This window comes from Leuciscus leuciscus (genome assembly GCF_965113295.1).
Source record: "Leuciscus leuciscus genome assembly, chromosome: 2".
NCBI lineage: Eukaryota > Metazoa > Chordata > Actinopteri > Cypriniformes > Leuciscidae > Leuciscus > Leuciscus leuciscus.
In genome coordinates, this window is record NC_138726.1 from 53,591,885 (window position 1) to 53,615,384 (window position 23,500).

General features: G+C 37.7%; 1 long non-coding RNA gene across 1 annotated transcript in view; it reads right to left on the reverse strand.

Moving 5' to 3' along the window:
• Positions 1-22,566, reverse strand: part of LOC309482685 — a 78,675-nt gene extending 56,109 nt beyond the window's left edge. Inside the window, exon 1 of the long non-coding RNA XR_014200358.1 lies at positions 21,657-22,566. This is a non-coding gene — a long non-coding RNA (uncharacterized lncRNA). The remainder of the gene's footprint in view (positions 1-21,656) is intronic.
• Positions 22,567-23,500: the final 934 nt, after the last annotated feature.

Consider the following 23,500-nt stretch of genomic DNA (forward strand, 5'->3'; position numbering starts at 1 on the left):
AGGCGCCACTGAAGGCAACATCATTCTCAACCACGGTGAGACGTCACTTCACTACACATGGTTCATCATCACAATCTATTCTAAACCCTCAATCTATACTCTTAACTCTGGATCTTGTTAAATCAAGAGTCTTGTCGTTTTTACAGTCGTACCATCTATAGACCCTTTTTGCGCCAACATCACTATTACGTCACGGCGTTAGCTGGAGGCAAAACAAAGGTAAAACTGGAGGCAGCCAATACAAACCAGCACAGATTCGGCTACATAAGAAGCTTAAAATGTCATCTTGTGTTGTTGGGTGCCAGAATCGACGGAGTGCAGCGTCCAATTTAAAATTTTAAGTCACATTATTTTTTCTAAACTATTGTGATTATTTGTGAATCATCTGTGATTGTATACATTGTTGTAATTGATTGGGACTAAACTTCTTGAAGAACCTGGTCTATCAATCAAATACATAGTTCTGTATACATGCATACATCTGTATCTTTTTCCTTCTAGAAAATATTCACATCTTTTTAATTGCACTGTAATGCCACTCTTTACATGGTCATCTTCTGGCCTTGGCGCTGACTAGGCAGAACTTCGGATCGTACCACATAAGTCTTGTACGTGACCATTCAGCACATAGTTTTATAGGCATTTAAAGATTTATACGCCCTCAGCTTTTCTTTACACTCGGTTACTCTATCAGTTAGGTGTAGATGTCAGGCCACTCGACCGAAGCTAATCCTGTCAGATCGTCCATCCATTGAGTGTGTGTGTATGGGTCGACCAATCTGGTTCCGTCAGTTAAAATTTATCTTTTCAAATAACAGTTGCGGTCCTGGACAGTGAGTAACCGTACATATTAAGATAAAATCAAATTTTCTTCAGTCATTGTTAAAAAAAACAAGCTAACAAACCTTGCTAACTAGCATTAGTGAAGTGGACGGGAGAATCACTCTGCCTCCACCTAAGCTCCGCCCACAAAAAAGTCACACTGTTTACTAACTGAAAAGGGGTCTGTATGCTGACTGTTGATAATTAGACCTTCCGACTGGCTGACTACATTCCCTGAACACTCGACTGTAGATCTCTCTACCAATCATAGAGAAGATTTGACTCGACTCAAGAGACACATGTTTTGAATGTAAAAATTATGTAGCTACAGCATCTGCCAGCAGGGGCAAATGGGACTAATAAGCCAAATTGTGACCCACTGCTTTTGCACACAAAAGATTATCATTGTTTTCAACTGCACGTGAATCTGTAGGTTTTATCATAGATAGTCGGCTGCATCACTACACAGCATTTTGGAAATATTAAGCAAGCATCCCAAACATAATCATCATTCTACCTTATATGATCATTAACAACAACTTTAAAACATCCATTATCAACATACACTACCACAAACCTCTGTATGGTTAGGAGTATGAGGGGGAGGGGGGTTCAAGCACAATAAAACAACTTAATAGACCTGCGTCACACTCACAACAGACATGAAAGAACATTAAAATGTGAAAGAACATCCTAAGCTGATCATGTAGAGTAAACTGTGCAGCGCTTCCGGGTTCAACGTCAGAACGCCGGCTCATTATTGGCCGACGCTGTTCAAGTGAGCATCACGACACACGAGTGCGGAGCTGGCCAATCACAACATGAGGGTAAGTAATGACAGAAACTTCCTTTTTGGGTGAACTAGGCTAACCCTTTAAAGTCGTGAAAATCAAACTATTAATGTTTTTAATAATGCTTTAAGACCAACCATGTGCAAATTCATAAGTCGAAACCATTGCTGAGTATTTTCTCATTAAAACTGCAGTGAACCAAAGACAGTCTCAAAAAAAGCCGCTTGAAATCGCTGGTGTTTCTGACGTCACAAACTACCTTGAAACCAATCAGGTCAACGTGTGATCGTCAACGAGTGGATCTCTGAGCTGGGGTGAGTGAGTGGAGGCGGGGCTCATTTGCATATTCATAGAACCGCACTAAATGAGGCAACGGTGTAGAGTTACATTCAAGCTATTTAAAGGCATGAAGAAATTTCTTTTCAATGAAAACATTTAAAATGTCAATTTTTAAGGGATAAAATTTACTACAGGGGGACTTTAACCGAATAATCCACTGTATCATCACGTCCATATCATGTACTAATTCCTGATTTAAAAGAAAGAAGAATTTTGAGAGCATTGCAGCCTCCAAATTTATTAAGTAACTACTTAGATAATGAGCATATTTCAACTCAATTTACCATTATACTATACACGACAGTTTACTGTTACATTACATACTACAGTTTAGATACACTACAATTTACTGTTACACTACAAACTAGTTTACTTTACACTAGTTTACTGTGCGTCAAATACGCTGTGCATCCCCTGAGATCAAACATGATTTTATTAATAGCATTTCAAACACAATGTACACTTATAAGTGTACTAAGCTGGGAGTAAGTGCAAAGCAATTGTGATCTCAGAGATGATTTGTAAGTACGTGTGCAACAACACTTTACACACACGACAAACTACAGAAAACACACACAGAGAAATACCAATATATAGCATACATTTCAATTCTATTATTGTACCAGTAAATCAGGGGAGAGCGCGAACGCAGTCCCCCACTACCAGAAATTATGCAGTCGAGATTCCCACATTTGGGGAATTCGCAGGGGTCAGCACAGCCGGAGTGCAATGGCTGAGCCTCACCCTGGGTGAACCACCTTCATGATCATGGTGTCTCCCCTGCCAGGTAAGTATGAGTTGTACACGTTCCCTGTAGGGGTGCCACTGAAGGCAACATCATTCTCAACCACGGTGTGACGTCACTTCACTACACATCATGGTTCATCAAGTCAAGTCACCTTTATTTATATAGCACTTTTTACAATACAGATTGTATCAAAGCAGCTTCATAGTGATAACATGAAAAAAACAAAACAAAGTTTGTTTCTAGAAGATTGCGTCATCGTCCACCTGAAGTAAGGCAGATCATCACAATATACTTTAAACCAGGGATAGGCAACTCCGGTCCTGGAGGGCCACTGTCCTGCAGAGTTTAGCTCCAACTCTAATTAAACACACCTGAACAAGGCAATCAATGTTTTCAGGATTACTAGATAGATACAGGCAGGTGAGATTTTATCAGGGCTGAAGCTAAACTCTGCAGGACAGTGGCTCTCCAGGACCGAAGTTGCCTATCCCTGCTCTAAACCCTCAATCTATACTCTAAAGTCTAAATCATCAGTCATTGTCGTTTTTGCAGTTGTACTGTCTAGGCTGACTGAGCCTGGGTTCTCCCAAGGTTTTTTTTTTCTCCATTAGGTCACCTGATGGAGTTTTAGGACACCATTAGGTCACTTGATGGAGTTTTTCGGTTCCTTGCCACTGTTGCCTTTGGCTTGCTCAGTTGGGGATATTTAATTTAATTTTATCAATCAATAAATTCCTCTTGAAATAAACTTTGTTGTATTATTTAAATTTAATACTGTGAAGCTGCTTTGATACAATCTGTATTGTGAAAAGCGCTATACAAATAAACTTGACTTGACTTGTTGACAATTAGACCTTCTGATTGGCCGAGAGTCTACATTCCCTGAACACGCGACTGTAGATCTCTTTACCAATCATAGAGAAGATTTGACTCAATTCCACCAATCAGACAAGAGACACGTTTTGCATGTGAAATGGTGCAGTTACCGCATCTGCCAGCAGGGGAAAATGGGACTAATAAGCCAAATTTTGACCCACTGCTTTTGCACACAATTTTATCATTGAATAAAACCTACTTGTTTAACATGCAGTTAAAAAAAGGTAGTCGGCAACATCACTATGTAGCATTTTGTAAATATTAAGCAAGCATTCCAAACATAATCATCATTCTACCTTTACTAGTATATGATCACCAACAACATCTTTAAATCACCCATGCACAACAATATACATTACTTCAATTAACCTCTACTGCCACACAAGGATATTAATAGTTCTTTCATTAACCATTTTAGGGGGGTGCACCGTTCCCGGAGGTACTGCAATACCGGGTCGATGCGTGGAGTGGACGGAGCAAGCCCCTATTCCATCTCCCTGATCCAAAAATCAATTTAATATATGGTGCCCGGGTAGGGCACGTATCAGATATTAAACTGATAAGAACAGATACTACACTTGATCTTAGCCAAAAGGCCGAGAAGCGATACCCACAAATGGTCACCAGTAGCAACTGCTCTCTTTGAAACAGCAAATCTGATGATGGTAAGCTTTTACTTTTTTTTTTAACTTTTACTCAAGTTCTTGTATAGTATGTAAAAGTTAACATTACTCATAAGGCTTAACGGGTAATAAAACCTCCCTTACTTTTTCAAATCTGAGGTGTGAACGACCGGTGCTAAAGGCTGAAGAAATGTGTGTAGAAAGCTGTGGTGAGGGGGGGGAGGGGTTCAAGACAAGAACACAACTCAAAAGACTCACACTCACTACAGACATGAAAGAACATTCAAAGGTGATTAGAGGAAAAAATAAAACAGTGGGGGCTTGGGTACTGAAACCCAGTGCCAATATGGCCGGTATTAGGGCTGCACGATTAAATCGCAATGAAACCGCAAGCAATTTGGCAAAGGCTGCGATTATTTAATGCACAGCTTGTCAATGCAGCATGGCTGATCGGTAGTAAATGCTGCTCCATCTGAACGCCAGAGGGCATATCATGCAGACACGCCAAATATGCCATAAGCAAAAATTACTATAGATTTTTTGGTTTTTATTGGTAAAGTATGTGTTCAGCTTTTTTCTCCTGCATCCTATTCTTCCATTATCCTGAATGGCAGCACAGCTGAAAGGTTTGCTTGACCCTCTACTGTACACACATGAATTTGCATTTCCTTCAGCCTGAGGCTTACTATTTCACTTTTGGTGTGAAAGTCTTTACATCTGCCCCAAAATATAACTTTTTAGTTATAAAAAAAACAAGCCCAGCCCAGGTGAAAAAACATGTACGCAAGGGTAACGTAATGCATTACTTTTCTAAAAAAAAGTAACTAAGTAACGCAATTAGTTACTTTTTAAAGGAACACTCCACCGTTTTTTGAAATAGGGCTTATTCACTTTCTTTCCTACATTTAGATAGGTGGGCAAATGCATTTTTGTCTCAGTGCATGCATTGTTTTAGTTTGACAGGGTCGGCGCTAGCTTAGCTTAGCACAATGAATGGAATCCTTTGTTGCCAGCTAGCATGTCCTGAGTAAAAGTGATATAACATTTTTTAAAAACCCACCTAATTACTTCTTGTGGCCTACGTATTCACAACAAGTACAAATAGTGATGCAGATTAACACTAGGCGATTTCCTAGGCAGATATTGACTTATATATTAAGGACTATATTAGGGGGAAGCACAGGCGAAGCACTGCTACTTGGGCGTGATATCTCTGCGCCCAAGTAGCAGTGCTTCACCTGTGCTTCCCCCTAATATAGTCCCAAGTCAATATCTGCATAGGAAATCGTCTAGTGTTAATCTGCATAGCTATTTGTACTTGTTGTGAATACGCAGGCCACAAGAAGTAATTAGGTGGGTTTTTTAATTTTTTTATATCACTTTTACTCAGGACATGCTAGCTGGCAACAAAGGATTCCATTCATTATGCTAAGCTAAGCTAGCGCCGACCCTGTCAAACTAAAACAATGCATGCACTGAGACAAAAATGCATTTGCCCACCTATCTAAATGTAGGAAAGAAGGTGAATAAGCCCTATTTCAAAAAACGGTGGAGTGTTCCTTTAAGGGAGTTACGCAATATTGTAATGCTTTACTTTTCAAAGTAACTTTCCCCAACACTGCCTACCCTGGGTGTTGAGGTCATCACCGCACTTAAGTTTTTTTATTTATTTTTTTATTTTACTTTTTATTTAAAAATGTTTTCAGATAATGTTCAATTAAATACACACAAACACAGGCATAAAAGACAAAAGCATAATGTAAACAGTTAGAGTTAGATTTTAATTGCAAGTGCTTATAGCGATACTTCTCTTATGTGGTATAGGCTATAAGTTACAGTTAACTGTGCTAGCCGGATGACATTACTCAAACAGAACATTAGCCGCGTTTCCACTGTCGGGCCAGTGCGAGCCAGGGCTTTAAACAGGCCATGATGGGCTAATAGCCTCAGGCCTGTAACACCGGGCCCAAAATCTGCTGCGTTTCCACTGTCGGGCCAGAAGCTGTGCAGCACTTCACTAAAACACACCCGTAACACGCCTCTCTGGAACAATGTCACACAAACCCATCTTTTCACCAACAAATGGAAGTTTTATCAGAAAAATAATCAGAAAGAAATCACTGGAAACAGCGTGATCACAAAACAAACATGATAAAAGCGATTGTTTGCTGGCATTTTTGTTGTTTACTTGAATATTTAAAACCCATCAAGGATCGATGTTTTACCACAGGTTTACAATAAAAAGTGATACATTGATCATAATGAATTAATTTGTGTCAAAATTGCACATTAGTCACATAGAAATAAAGTAGTTTACCGTTAGGTCTATTTCACAAAAGAAAGAGGACTCACTTATTCAGTCAAGGCCGTTTCTGTTTAGGCCTATTTGGTAGTTACAGGACATATTTACATCACATTTAGAAAGAATGATAATTTTAGGGGTGTCCCCGACTAAGGATTTACACATTAGAATCAGAATTGTCGAATCTTTCTATAGTCGACTGATAGTCGAATCATCTATGTGTGTGTGAATGGGTTGAGAGGGGCACGACACTAGGTAGTCAGCCGGAGGGTAAAACTATTTTATTTTATTTTACACACTGCACACAGCAACAACTTTTAATAAAGCGACCAAAACTGCCTGCCAACTGACAGACGAACTGACAATGGCTTTCTTATTTAGGTTTAAATAAAAGGTAATGTGGTGGATAAACATTCGTAAAACATTTCTCATAACATTTTAAAGCTGCGATCGAAATACAGAACATCACACAAATATATAAAAGAACATTTTGATAAATAAACCTAAAAAAATACCTGCCTAGAGAGAAGAACACACTGACTGATTCCACACTTTAGATTTTCTTATTCCACACATTGTTAAGTAATCCCTGCCGCCAAGATGCTCCTCGTCTGTCACGGATCAGGGAAAGTGAAACTTAAATCTGTCACAGGGGTGGTTGGATTTATTCACACACACGTTAAAAATAGCTTCTTTCTTTTCACGTTTTTTTTTGTGTTTTTTTTACAGCATTAGCATAAAGGCTGTATAGAACTTAATATAACCGTACAAAACCAGTAGTTCTGTGTGAAATTAGACATTGAGCACCCCCATATTGCCAAAATGGTATGATCCTCGTTTCATAACACCCGCAAAGATTCGACTGTGAGATCAGTGGTCGAATCAGGCTCCGCATATCGATGCATCGAATCTTCGACTATTCAGGGTCACCCCTAGATAATTTCTACAAATATGCCACCAAAAATATGACCTGATGAGCTTTAGCACTCTCTCCCAATAGGCTGGTTATATTTTCAGTAAGAGAAACAGAGGAAGCTCCCCCAAAAAAAGTTGCTATATTTTATGATAGTCTTGTATAAAGAGACGAGACGTAGGCTACTGACAGATGAAATAAAAACATGATTGTGATAGCCATTATGATTTGTCTGATTTCCTCAAGTCTTTTGCATGGGGAAAAAATGTTCTACCTTATACGGTGATCAGAATCCACATCGGATCACAAACAGAAGGCATTCAAACATGAAAGTGAGTTTTGAGGTAAATTATTTTAAAAGTCTTTAATGCAAGTCTTTTAAAAGTCTTACACACAAAGTTTTTGTAGAGAATGTAATTGTTAACATTACTCATAAGGCTTAAAGGGTCATAAACCTCCCTTACTTTAGCACCGGTCCACACCTCAGATTTGAAAAAGGCTGAAGAAATGTGTGTAGAAAGCTGTGGTTAACGGGGGAAGGAAGAGGGGAGGGAACAGTATGAGAGGGGGAGGGGTTCAAGACAATAACAACTCAATAGACCTGCGTCACACTCATTACACACATGAAAGAACATTCAAATGTGAGTGAAACTAAGAGTTGGGGACACACTTTTAAAAATAGGACCATATTATGACAAACTCTTAAGGCAGCCGCACACCGGACGCGCAGCTCAGCGCCGCGCCGCGCCACGTCTAGGACAACTGTCACCTGAAAATCCGATAACATCAGCAATTTTCTGATTTCTGTAAATAAATATAAAACTAAATGTATATTGCAGCACATGGTGAAGTCCGTATATACATTAACTACGATTTGAGACACATAAAGGTAAATTTAATATAAAACTATGTAAATGGCGCTCTGTGGCGCAGCAGGATTTTGAACACGGTCCTGAGCCGCCGCGGACAGACGCCGAAAGGCGCCGCCGGTGTGTGTACTCTCATAGAGAATAATGTGTTCGAATTTAAAAGACGTGGCGCTGCGTGGCGCGCCGCCGAGCTGCGCGTCCGGTGTGCGACCCCCTTTAAACACTTTCTTTATCCAGGGTATACAGGAATCATGGAGTTAAATTTAATACCTTTTAAGACCTTTTTAAGACCCCTTCCATACATTAAGACCTCATTGCCACTTAAAGTTTTAACCGTTACATCAGCGACACCTTACATTTACTATATATTGACTGTAATGGCTCGTTTCCACTGAGCGGTACAGTACAGTACGGTACGGGTCGGTAAACCATGAATCGGTTAGCGTTTCCACTGCCAGCAGTACCCTTACTTGATAGGCGTGGTGTAGCCTATGCCGGAAAGAAGCGATCGACATAATTTTCGCGCGAAGATGAAAGCGACAAACAACAATGGATGACATACAGCAGATCTTGTTCTTGCTTCTCGGCATATTTGTCACAAGAAGCCAAGCGCCGACATTAGGTGTTTAACAATAGCAAGAACGCAAAGTTCGGACTTGCCAAGTCCAGCTCAGGAGAATGACTCCCGAGGACGCGAGTCCGGTAATTCTGCTAATGGAACAGCGTGTTCTTCAAAGCGTCACTCAGCTCGCTCTGCTACTCCGGTTATCTCTGTACATTTTACGCAACAATAAAACGAAATGTGTTATAAAACACCACACTGCCTCTTTTCATTTTCATTTAAAGAAATCTTAAACATTATAGCCACACAAATGTGGTTCAGGCAACGCGTATTGATTATATTCACTGCATGTAACGTTAGCCAATTTATAACAACAACAAAAATTAACACAACCCTGCCTCTTTTCGTTTACATTTTAAAAATATTAAAACTTATTAATATGGTTCAGGCAATATGTGCATTTGTACTCTGATCATCTTCACTGTAATAAAATAAAAAAATTACAAAACTAAACCCTGTCTCTTTTTGTTAAATTTCAGTTTTATCAATAATAGCCATTATAAAAGTATAGGCTAAGTAAAAAGTACAAGAAGCCATACAATAAGAAATAAAGCAAACAATTCAGTCAAACATACAAAGTCAGCGCTCTAGTCTAATGTTACAACGGTAAAGTTAAATGGCCCAAATATAAAGTTATGAAATTTCACTTAGCCCTCAGTTTGGCCAGGGAACAAATTATAGATTCACAAGACCAAAGATCGCCTGTTAGGTCTACACAAGACGAATCATATCTCATGTTTAACCACTACAGAGACGTCAGAGTCAGCGGCAAACGTCAGAACGACTAGCCGAGGAAAGGCTGTTCCAGGCGGGGTACCTGAGCGCTGAGCGCCCGGTGATTGCCTGGATTTTCATAAATCTCTATAAATAAACCACAGATTTGAGCTTTAAACAACTACATTCTCGCATGAAAAACTCTTAAAATTACATTTCGTGACACAGTAACAGTAGTACTATATTTAAACTGTATATAAAAAAAAAAAATGGCGCTTCTTATGTCGTCATTCCCCTTGTAGCACGCGCAAGTGACGATTCTGTCAACCAATCAAAGTCCTGGAGTGAGTCTAGCTCCATCCTTTAGTACCAAAAGTTGTGAATGGTACCAAAATGCCGAACCGTACCGTACCACTTTTTGGGTACCCTTCCATTGGGGTACCTAGCACAGTGGTATGGTACGGTTCGGCATTTTGGTACCATTCACAACTTTTGACAGTGGAAACGGAAATAAATGCGTACCGTACTGTACCGTACCGCACCGCTCAGTGGAAACAAGCCATAAGATAGCACAACTAAACAGTCTTAGTTTGTGATAACTCCTTGAGTTCACACAGTATTTTCAAAAGATGTATTTGTAACATCAACTCTTGTAACTGTCTGCAAACCATAGCTCTTTTGTGGAACACTTCTCATGACAAACTGGTCAGACAGTTTACCCGTGATTACTGAGTGCTTGATTTGATGCACCAGAGCAAGTCCTTCAAACACAGTGTGTCAGTACTAGGGGTGTGCACTGTGCATGAATATTCGATATGTAATTATTATTCAAAAAATAAAATACTATTTGAATTTTACTATGTTGCTTTGCTGGCCGTAAATGCTGTGAATCCATGATAAATCCAAGCACTAGCTAAAAGTTATAATTAAATGCACTGGGTGATACTAGACTATTAATTGGTTAAAATTCTTACTGTCGGTTAACCCGTTAATTAGCATCCCCGTATAGCTAGACACTAGTTTACTGCTACACTACAGTGTACTGTTACACTAAAGTTTACTTCACACTGGTTTACTGTTACACTACACACTACAGTTTACTGTTACACTACACACTACAGTTTACTGTTAAACTACACACTACAGTTTACTGTTACACTACACACTACAGTTTACTGTTACACTACACACTACAGTTTACTGTTACACTACACACTACAGTTTACTGTTACGCTACACACTACAGTTTACTGTTACGCTACAGTTTACTGTTACACTACACACTACAGTTTACTGTTACACTACACACTACAGTTTACTGTTACGCTACACACTACAGTTTACTGTTACGCTACAGTTTACTGTTACACTACACACTACAGTTTACTGTTACACTACAGACTACAGTTTACTTCACAATAGTTTACTGCTACACTACATACTAGTTTACTTCACAATAGTTTACTGTTACAATACATACTAGTTTCCTTCACAATAGTTTACTGTTACACTACATACTAGTTTACAGTAACACTTTATTTTACCATGTCATTGTTACATATGTTGCATGTAGTTACTATAGTAATAACTATAAATTATGCATAATTACATGCAACTAACCCTCAACCAAAACCTAATCCTACCCTATCCCTATAGTAAGTACATGTAGTTACTTAATATTACTCAGTACTTAAATGTCTAATTATATTGTAACAACGACACCTTAAAATAAAGTAACCGTTTACTTCACAATAGTTTACTGTTACACTACATACTAGTTCACTTCACAATAGTTTACTGTTACACTACATACTAGTTCACTTCACATTAGTTTACTGTTACACTACACACTATTTAAGTTACTAACACTGTTACTTTACATACTACAGTTTAATGTCACTACAGTTTACTGTTACACTACAAACTAGTTTACTTTACACAACACACTACAAGTTTACTGTGACACTACACACTAGTTTACGGCTACACTACAGTTTACTTTTACACTACAAACTAGTTTACTTTACACTACAGTTTACTGTGCGTCAAATACGCTGTGCTGAGATCAAAAATATTTTATAAAAAAATAAAGTAAGAGTATAAGTGTACTAACTTATAAGTGTACAAAGCTGGGAGTAAGTGCAAAGCAATTGTGATCTCAGAGATAATTTGAAAATGCGTGTGCAACACTTTGCACACACAATAAACTCAAGCAAACAGACACAGAGATATAGCATTAAATAGAACAGCCATCATTTCAATTCTATTATTGTACCAGTAAATCAGGGGAGAGCGCGAACGCAGTCCCCCACTACCAGAAATTATGCAGTCGAGATTCCCACATTTGGGGAATTCGCAGGGGTCAGCACAACCGGAGTGCAATGGCTGAGCCTCACCCTGGGTGAACCACCTTCATGATCATGGTGTCTCCCCTGCCAGGTAAGTATGAGTTGTACATGTTCCCTGTAGGGGAGCCACTGAAGGCAACATCATTCTCAACCACGGTGAGGCGTTACTACGAAGTCCATTTAATTCAAAGCAATCGATCAGGTTTCCAAAGTCCCTTTCAAGAAAAGTCTGTTTACTCAGCAGCCATATTTGCAACATCTCCGGGGAGCTATTTTGAGAAGGACCTGGATGCAGCCTGAAGGGGGCGGGGCTACACGCATCACTCCACCTCATACTTACTCTGATTGGCTCGGCCGTCTTTCATAGGCATACATAGGAAATGCGTTCGGAGCCGTCTTCACTTTAATGCACAGCACAGACAATACAACATTAGCCTACGTCCCGCATTTGGCAAGAGAAATTAATTATGAAATGTTTATTCGCGGTGGACACAAACCCTGTACTTAAACTAAAGTAGAGAAACACTAATCAAATATTACTCCGGTAAAAGTAAGGTTTCTAATTCAACAGAAGACCAACCTAAAATAGGTTAGAGCTTAGTCTGAAGTTATGAATTATTAGGAACAAACTTGATCTGAGAATATCAGGGGAGAAAAAATAAAAAATAGCACCCAGTTTTGCTTGCCTTTTTGTGAGATTATTAGAATAATGTTTTTTATTTAAACCACAAAAATAACCTATATAATAATCCCATATTTTGTGGAATATAACATTGATGTGTTTTTACTTTGGTTACCATTCTTCACAATTTTTTTTGGTTGAATTATAATTTTTTTTTTTACTTTCAACATGGAAGAAATTAATTTCCTGTATATAGTAAAAAAAAAAAAAAAAAAAAAAACGTAATCTTTATACACAAAACCAACAGCTAGAAATATACTGTTACATGCCAATAGTTTTCAGCCTGTTTCTTTAAAAAGAAGTTTATCAATAAGTCAACACACAAGAATAAAACGTATTTGTGAGGATAGTGATGAATATGAGACCAAAAAACAAAACAAATTATGTTAAATTTTAAAGAGAGAAATAAGGAAAAGTGGCTCTCACAAGCAGAACAAAAAGCTAGAAGTCGTGAAGATTGTCTACATTCCAATGAAAGTAAGAAGATATCATCAAGGTCAGGTTTTATACTGTACAACATATGCACCAAAAACTTTCAATAAGGTGGTGAAAAATACTGACATATTCTGCAGGATGACCCGTCTCTAAAATATACATTTAAAGATCCTTAATGTATTGCTTACAAAAGAGCAATAAATATCATGGAGAAACTAGTTAGAGCCTGTTGCCCAAAGAAGTCTTTAACCAAGACTGTCACAGGGAAAAACCTAAATGTGGCAATTGCATTAATTGCCAATATACAAAAAAAAATATTAAAAGTTATGACCATCCCATCTATAAAAACAATTAATACAACGCCCTTGCAAAAGTTTATGTCGGAGAAACATCTCGTCATTTAAGGGATTGTATCACTGAACGCAGGAGTTCGATTAAAAGAGGGTTTTTTTAAACTATATTTGTTATATTTATACATTCATATTAAGAGATATTAAAATACAAAAATGTATATTTTTTTCTTTTGTCATTGTACCTTTTATTTTGTTTTTGAACATGTTGATTAGAAATGTAGTACCATAAAAACAGAGGCTATATTGGCCTGATATGTGATCACTCACTTGACATGTGATTGGTGGATGCCACACCACCTGACTTTTTCATTGGTTATCCGTAAGTTTGAATTTTGTCCTTGTTTGTATTTAAATGAGCTTTTGTGCAAAAGTAATCTCTTAGCACTGATGAAGGCCTGTGCGGCGAAACACGTTGGCAAAATAAAGAGCAAAATCTTTTCAGCTCCATTTTATTTTGATCTCTCCATTTTGCAAGTGTTGCTGGTATTGTCCCAAAAATTATCATTAAATGACTCAAAATTATGTATGAACTGGATTTAAGTGAGCACTCAGATAAAAGCATAAACAAGCAGCATGACATTTTAAATAATTTTCTCTCCCTGTATGTGAGATGCCGTACAATAATAAACTGAACCGGGATCAACAACAGTGTATTTAAGGTATGCTATATTAGTTTAAAAAAATAGCATTACAGTATATTAAATTACAGTATAGCCTACAAGTTAAGTGGCTCATAATTACAAATATAAAGAGGATAATAAATTAATTGGAAAATGGAAAAAGTAATTAGTAAAACAGCTATTGGCATTTTTGCGATCAGATATTGTAGGTCCTTTTCTCACTGAGGGATTCCAGAAAGAAGTAGGCCTATGCTTACACAGCAAAAGTAACAAGATGGAGAGTATGCTCAGCTATCTACTGCTTTTCCTGCAGTTCCTGGATGTCAAATGTTGAATTTACTGTCGAATTTGAACCACTGAATTTGTGGAAGCGAATTTGCAAAGCGAAATAAAATGGACCTTAAATTGCCTGTTGAATATTATAGGTTGTATTTTTAAACAGTCTGAATATTTTGGAAGTGCAATGCAAATTATGCAATGCATATTTTTTTCAAGTAGTGCAATTCCACAGGGTTTTTTTGTTTCAAAAACATTTGCCATTATTTTACTTCCATACTCGAGTCTCAAGAAAATTTGGACAAAACCGCTCAATTCATGTGGATTAGTTTTACGATCTCTTTATGAACTTTTTGAAGTGTCAAAGTGTCAGTTGTGTAGCTGTCAATGGAGGGACAGAAATCTCTCAGATTTCATCAAAAAGATCTTCATTTGTGTTTCGAAGATGAACGAAAGTCTTACGGGTTTGGAACAACATGAGGGTGAGTAATTAATGACAGAATTGAATATGTTTGGGTGAATTAACTGTCTGAATTAAAATGTACTAGTCTGATTTTTGTGAAGTGACAGTTCTATATGAAGTGATTGTAGCTCATTTTTGTCCATCATCATGTACATTCACACGAATTGAACTACAACTGGTCTGGGCATTGTGTGCATGACTTAACTAACTTTCATTAAAGTATAATGAAAAATTGTATTGATAAAACCTGAACTTCCCAACAAACAAACATGACAGAATGTTTTGGGTGAACTGTCCCTTTAAAGGACTCGCTTGCAGAAGCACGTGACAACCAGACGTCTCTTCCTGGTTGCTCACACACACGGCCACTAAAAAAAGCATTGTTGTTTGCACATCTACACTCACTTAGCAGACACATTACTCAAAACAACTAACAGGAGCGACACAACATCGACTCTTCCTAGCGGCAGTATCTTGCGAAGTGATAAAATACAACATTATTCAAAGAAATACAAGCTAGATACAGAAAGAACCAGCGTGTGGTGTTTCCAATGTTTTTATTAGAATCAGTGAATCATTAAAGCGAAGCAATTGGTTCAAATGATTCAAAGCGTTGATAAGCTTCGTTTCACCAAATTCTACCACGTAACACAATGATAACACAATTGAGCCATGCATATTATCAATCACAAACATTACTTCTACAACCTCACTGTAATAAGCAACAACTACATTCATTTGAGCACAAATATTCTGTCTTTTCACCACTTTAGGGGGGTGCACCGTTCCCGGAGGTACTGCAATACCGGGTCGATGCGTGGAGTGGACGGAGCAAGCCCCTATTCCATCTCCCTGATCCAAAAATCAATTTAATATATGGTGCCCGGGTAGGGCACGTATCAGATATTAAACTGATAAGAACAGATACTACACTTGATCTTAGCCAAAAGGCCGAGAAGCGATACCCACAATGGTCACCAGTAGCAACTGCACTCTTTGAAACACCAAATCTGATGATGGTAAGCTTTTTTTTTCTTTTCTTTTTTTTAAACAAAAAGTTTTTGTAGAGAATTGTTAAAATTACTCAGATAAGGCTAAAGGGTCATAAACCCCCCTTACTTTAGCACCGGTCGTTCACACCTCAGATTTGAAAAAGGCTGAAGAAATGTGTGTAGAAAGCTGTGGTGAGGGGGGAAGGAAGAGGGGAGGGAACAGTATGAGGGGGGGGGAGGGGTTCAAGACAATAACAACTCAATAGATCTGCGTCACACTAACTACACACATGAAAGAACATAGAAGTTGGGGAAACTAAGAGTTGGGGACACACTTTTAAAAATAGGACCATATTATGACAAACTCTTAAACACTTTCTTTATCAGAAAAACAATACTTTCATCCATCAAAAACAAATCAAATAAGTTTTTTTAACTATATACTAGGGGTGGGAGAAAAAAAAATGATAGATGCATCATGATTCTCTCTCCAATGATTCAGGATCAATTCTGAAATTATCAGAACCGTTCCAGAATCTTTGGAGAGAGAATCGATGTATCCAGTTTCCAGTTTACTGTTACGCTACAGTTTACTGTTACACTACAGTTTACTGTTACGCTACGCACTACAGTTTACTGTTACGCTACACACTACAGTTTACTGTTACGCTACAGTTTACTGTTACGCTACAGTTTACTGTTACGCTACACACTACAGTTTACTGTTACGCTACAGTTTACTGTTACGCTACAGTTTACTGTTACGCTACAGTTTACTGTTACGCTACAGTTTACTGTTACGCTACAGTTTACTGTTACGCTACAGTTTACTGTTACGCTACACACTACAGTTTACTGTTACGCTACACACTACAGTTTACTGTTACGCTACACACTACAGTTTACTGTTACGCTACACACTACAGTTTACTGTTACGCTACACACTACAGTTTACTGTTACGCTACACACTACAGTTTACTGTTACGCTACAGTTTACTGTTACGCTACAGTTTACTGTTACGCTACAGTTTACTGTTACGCTACAGTTTACTGTTACGCTACAGTTTACTGTTACGCTACAGTTTACTGTTTACTGTTACGCTACAGTTTACTGTTTACTGTTACGCTACAGTTTACTGTTTACTGTTACGCTACAGTTTACTGTTTACTGTTACGCTACAGTTTACTGTTTACTGTTACGCTACAGTTTACTGTTTACTGTTACACTACAGTTTACTGTTTACTGTTACACTACAGTTTACTGTTACGCTACACACTACAATTTACTGTTACACTACAGTTTACTGTTACACCACACACCAGTTTACTGTTACACTACGGTTTACTGTTACACCACACACCAGTTTACTGTTACACTACAGTTTACTGTTACACCACACACCAGTTTACTGTTACACTACAGTTTACTGTTACACCACACACCAATTTACTGTTACACTACATACTAGTTTACTTCACATTACAATTTACTGTTACACCACACACCAGTTTACTGTTACACTACAGTTTACTGTTACACCACACACCAGTTTACTGTTACACTACAGTTTACTGTTACACCACACACCAATTTACTGTTACACTACATACTTGTTTACTTCACACTACAGTTTACTGTTACACTACAATTTACTGTCACTATAGTTTACTGTTACACTACACACTAGGGATGTCACGATACCAAAATTCCAGTAGTCGGTACCGATACCATTACAATTTTACAGTTCTCGGTACCACAGCAAAATCTGTTGGAACTATTTTTCTATTTTATTTAATTATTTGAAAAATAAATTTTTTTTAATTCAATGACTTTATTATTTATGACGGTAATCATAATAATTAAGTAAATTATTACTACAATATTAATACAATACAATAATAATACAAGTAAATAATTAATACTAGTGTTGCACGGTGTACCGATACTTCAAAAGTATCGCGATACTCGGAAATTAAAAACGTCACGATACCTACATTTATCAGTATCGATACTTTAAAAAAAAAAAAAAAAAAAACGCCTCCCATATGGACGTCTGTGTTTTTTTCCTGACGCACGCAGCAAAGAACCTGCCGCAGTGGTGGCATATGACGCGAGGAGTGACATATGGAAGTACGTTGCCAACCTTTCTCTGTTGCACGGTGAACCGATACTTCAAAAGTAAATCGGAAATGAAAAACGTCACGATTCCTTAATTTATTAGTATCGATACTTCTAAGAAAGACCGCCTTCCAGATTTGTAATGCCGGCGACACACTGACTGCGTGTCGTGTCCGTTTTTATTTCGGCTCCCATGTTAACTGCCTGCGTGACACACGCGTCTGGGCGCAGCTCGAGACGCGCGGAAAACGTGTGCATGCTAGAAATAGAACCGACGCCTATTTTTCACGCGACACGCAAGCGTGTTGGAAGCGTTTCCAGGCAAAATAGAATAGGAAAAGATGTTTCTATGTCATTTTGACACGAATACATATTAATAAATGACATTTTGATGTTTGAAAGTTGACATAAATACAATATAAATGTATTCTGTAGCCTATTTTGCCGTCAACACTGCCGACGTTGTCTTTGCTGCTATTACTATATATTTATGTTTAACATGAAGTATAGGCCTTCCACAACTCTCTCCCCACATGTCAAATATATCACCAATGAGGCTTATCATATGTTACCAATATTAAACATTGTTTAATATAATCGCTGTTCATATTTTTATTCAAAGTTCAGAATCAAGATAAAGCTCTTATGTTTCTTATGATAAATGAGATAATGCTGCTAAATTTATAAATTTTTTTACCTTGAATGTCATTGCTCTAATTTATTTTTTTATATTTCATATTCTGTTCAAATGTTTAATATATCTGCTGTTCATATGTTCATTTATTAGTGTGTTATATGATTAGAATGTTGTCCCGGTTTTAAAATAAAGCACAGCAATGATATTTGAGAGTGTTTCTCCCTTTTCAGGAAAAGTATCGAAAAAGTATCGAAATCACAATACTTGACTTGGTATCGGTATCGAAACAATAATTTTGGTATCGTGACAACACTAATTAATACATATAAGCATTGAAGGCTACATGCTGTTTAAAAGCAAATATTGCTTATTAAAAAAAAAATCAGCGACTGAAAGCAGCTGCCAATTAATGGGTACCGAATATAGGCTACTCGGTACTACTGGTACTACAGAAATGCTGGTATCGTCACATTTTTAAAAGTTCAGTACCAACTTGGTACCAATACTTTTGACAACACTACTACAAACTAGTTTACAGTTTACTGTTACACTACAGTTTACTGTTACACTACAGTTTACTGTTACATTACATAGGCTACTACAATTTACTGTTACACTACAAACTAGTTTACTTTACACTACAGTTTACTGTGCGTCAAATACACTGTGCACCCCCTGAGATCAAAAACGTTTTATTAAAATATAGCGTTTCAAACACAATGTACACTTATAAGTGAACTAAGCTAGGAGTAAGTGCAAAGCAATTGTGATCTCAGAGATGATTTGAAAGTACGTGTGCAACAACACTTTGAACACACAACAAACTCCAGCACACACACAGAGAAATAACAAAACATAGCATACTTTTCAAAACTATTTTTGAACCAGTAAATCAGGGGAGAGCGCGAACGCAGTCCCCCACTACCAGAAATTATGCAGTCGAGATTCCCACATTTGGGGAATTCGCAGGGGTCAGCACAACCGGAGTGCAATGGCTGAGCCTCGCCCTGGGTGAACCACCTTCATGATCATGGTGTCTCCCCTGCCAGGTAAGTATGAGTTGTACACGTTCCCTCTTGAGGAGCCACTGAAGGCAACATCATTCTCAACCACGGTGAGGCGTTACTACGAAGTCCATTTAATTCAAAGCAATCGATCAGGTTTCCAAAGTCCCTTTCAAGAAAAGTCTGTTTACTCAGCAGCCATATTTGCAACATCTCCGGGGAGCTATTTTGAGAAGGACCTGGATGCAGCTTGAAGGGGGCGGGGCTACACGTGTCACTCCACCCCATACTTACTCTGATTGGCTCGGCCGTCTTTCATAGGCATACATAGGAAATGCGTTCGGAGCCGTCTTCACTTTAATGCACAGCACAGACAATACAACAATAGCCTACATCCCGCATTTGGCAAGAGAAATTAATTATGAAATGTTTATTCGCGGTGGACACAAACCCTGTACTTAAACTAAAGTAGAGAAACACTAATAAAGTATTACGCCGGTAAAAGTAAGGTTTCTGATTCAACAGAAGACCAACCTAAAATAGGTTAGAGCTTAGTCTGACATAGTTATGAATTAGGAACAAACTTGATCTGAGAATATCAGGGGAGAAAAAAAAATATCACCCAGTTTTGCTTGCCTTTTTGTGAGATTATTTTAACCACAGAAATAACCTATATAATAATCCCATATTTTGTGGACCAGAACATTGATGTGTTTTTACTTTTGTTACCATTCTTTATGAATTTTTTTGGTTTAATATATAGCCTATATATATATATATATATATATATATATATATATATATATATATATATATATATATATATATATATATATTTATATATATATTTTACTTTCAACATGGAAGAAATTAATTTCCTGGACATACTTAAAAAAAAAAAAATGGTTTACTTCATCTTTATACACAGATTCAGATTCTTTTATTTAGTGCCATGTCAGCATTCAAAGCTATTTTCATGGCAAAAAAGTAATTACAAAAATACAAATATCAACAGCAAGTCATATTATACAAGAGTTTTTAAATTAACATATGATAAAAAATCCAAAACCTTTTCAGGCATAATCTTACTAAATAAGTCCTTAAGAGCAAATGTTCTACTTGTATTAAAGGTGCTCTAAGTAATTTTTTTACCTTAACTGAACAGCTTCGGAGTCATTGGAATGGTTATATTACTTATTTCGGGTTGAATGGTGGTCGTTTCGCACCCCCGTGGTGCCCGTGAGCGGAAAATCCGCACTTGCAACTTTGAGCCGGCGGACTGCCGGCCGCCGCGTCAGGAAGTATCGCCTGATATCAGGTGGTCTCGCGATGTAAACAATTGCTTTACGGCCAAAAGAAATCTGCTAAAATGCTGTCATTATTGTGCTCCCTCACGCTGTTTGAACTCGAATGAAGAAGACGTTTTAAAGAATATAGAATAGAATAGAATAGAATAGAATAGAATGAGGCATTTATATAGCGCTTTCATATGTACTAACTGTACACCCAAAGCGCTTTACAATCATATCAGGGAATCTCTCCTCAACCACCACCAAAGAATGTCCCATCTGCTTTGATGTCGTTGATCTACTAGCCTCTGGTGTCTGAGAATCGCCAACGAGTTTTTACAACAGTATTGTCAAATACCTATTCCGAAGCTGTGGGGGGAGCTCTAGAGAGAAACCTGCGAGCAAAAAGCGAGAATACAGCGAAGAAATCCCGAAACTACTGAGCCCTGCTTTAAGTCCAGGACAATCTAATAAAACATGTTTTACAGAGAGGGGAATCTTACAAAACATGCATAAAGTTGGGTCTTCACTTTTATGCAAAAAAGCATGGGTCAAACCTGTATGACCTATACGACATCTGGTGTAGACCACTTGATCAAGTCTAGTTTTAAGAGTGATAAAAAGTCTTTGTAATTTCCAGATTAGTTTCACATGGCTTATTATTTTTGCACATATTCCACTCTTCTTGCCACTTATTTAATATGTATCGATTAATAATCGGTCTAATATCTGAGGGAGGAATTTGACATTCATTAACCTCCTGATTAAGAGCTTCATTAGCAGCTGCATCAGCTCGTTCATTTCCTGCAACTCCAACATGGCCTGGAACTAGGGATGTCAATTTTCACAAATTCCCATGATCGATCGTCGTTTAAATTAACGATCAATTAATCGATTAATCGTTAGCCTTAATACTGCGATATGCGTCTACTGCAGTGGATATGACAGCATGACGGGGTCTGCAAATGCTGCACTCAAAACGCTATGTTCCTCACCAAATCAATTAGATTGGTTTTAAATATGAATAAAGGGCTAGTAGGATTGTAAAATGTTTCGAAGTGATTGATAATTAAATTGATTATTTAATAATCAAATATAACTACTAATACAACGTGTCACCAACGCCGTCTCATATATGCGCTTAGAATGTGTGACTGTTGTGGACGCGCTCTTCCTGGAACAACTGCACGCGCTGAATGAATCTGCTACCGTTAAACTGGAGCACTTTGCTAGCACGTTATTTATCTAAAAGAAACGCATCCTATATGAGATTAATCCGATATATTCAAAATAAAAATAATATTACAAATTATATCTGCAAAAAATGACGCAAATTCATGCACAAGTGAACTTGAACTAAGTTACGTGCCATTTATTCATAACTACTCATGTTGTGGACGTGGTCTTCCTGGAGCAACGCGACACGGCAACTAAACCCAAATAATTCAATGTTTTATTACAATATTGTTCTCTTTATAATGTTATGTAATATTACAGTCCCAGTAGTCATTATTAGTCGTGCACTGCCGTTTGAGCTGCGCGCGCTGAAGCTGACGCTTTACTACAGAATTAATTCTTAACCAAATGCATCCAATATGAGATGAATCAGATATAGATAGGCCTACAGAAAATAAACAGTATTACAACTTACATTTGCACAAAACAAAAGGCTGCGAATACACAAGCAAACTTATAGTCATGATGAAGGTGTAAAATGGTCCCAAACATAACTTCGGCGCGCTCGCTTTAAAGCACGTTTAAGTGAAACACACTTACATGTTTCGCGGTTGAGCAGCGCGCACGCGCATGAAGACCTGCTTAATCGATGATCGATAAGTTGTATCGATTAAATGTATTATCGACAATTAATCGATCGTCGATTAATCGTTGACATCCCTACCTGGAACCCAGCAAAAGATAATACCGAAGAACTGATTTAGTAGATAATCCACTTTGGTTAAGATGCAGTCCACTAAAGGATGATACATTTTTAAAGTGTCCATTGCTTGAAGACAAGATTTCGAGTCTGTAAAAATGATAGAATCCTTTTGTTGTGTATTTTCAATATGTTCCAAAGCTAAAAGTAAAGCATGTGCTTCAGCAGAGAAAATTGAGCACTGTTTTTCATCTTTATACACAAAACCAACAGCTAGAAATAGCCTATACTGTTTTTTTTGTTTTGTTTTTTTTCATTCAAACCTTTATTTAACCAGGATAAACAACTCCTTTAGATTAAAAATCTCTTTTACAAGAGTGTCCTGGCAAGTCGCAGCAGTGCGGTTTCAAATAGATACAAAGACACTTATAGACAGACTTTCACTCATCCTATTCAAACAACAATATCATCATAAAAAACCTGGGTCCAAAATCAATTTCAAAACAGTGACAGACAGACTGCCTTTCTGCAAGGTCCTTTAAAAAGCCTTTAAAAGAATAAACTCCTTCAACTGCAGTTCATTTTGAAGCTGATTCCATACAGATGGTGCTGCAAAATTAAAAGCCTTTTTGCCAAAGTCAGTACTGGCTTTAGGGACTGTCAATAAGACCAGATCCTGTGAACGCAGGTGATATGCCCCTGCAGACCTCGGGAGGATGTAAGTGTTCAGATAAGGAGGAAGAAGTCCTAATACTGCTTTATAAATAAAAAGATGCCAATGCATC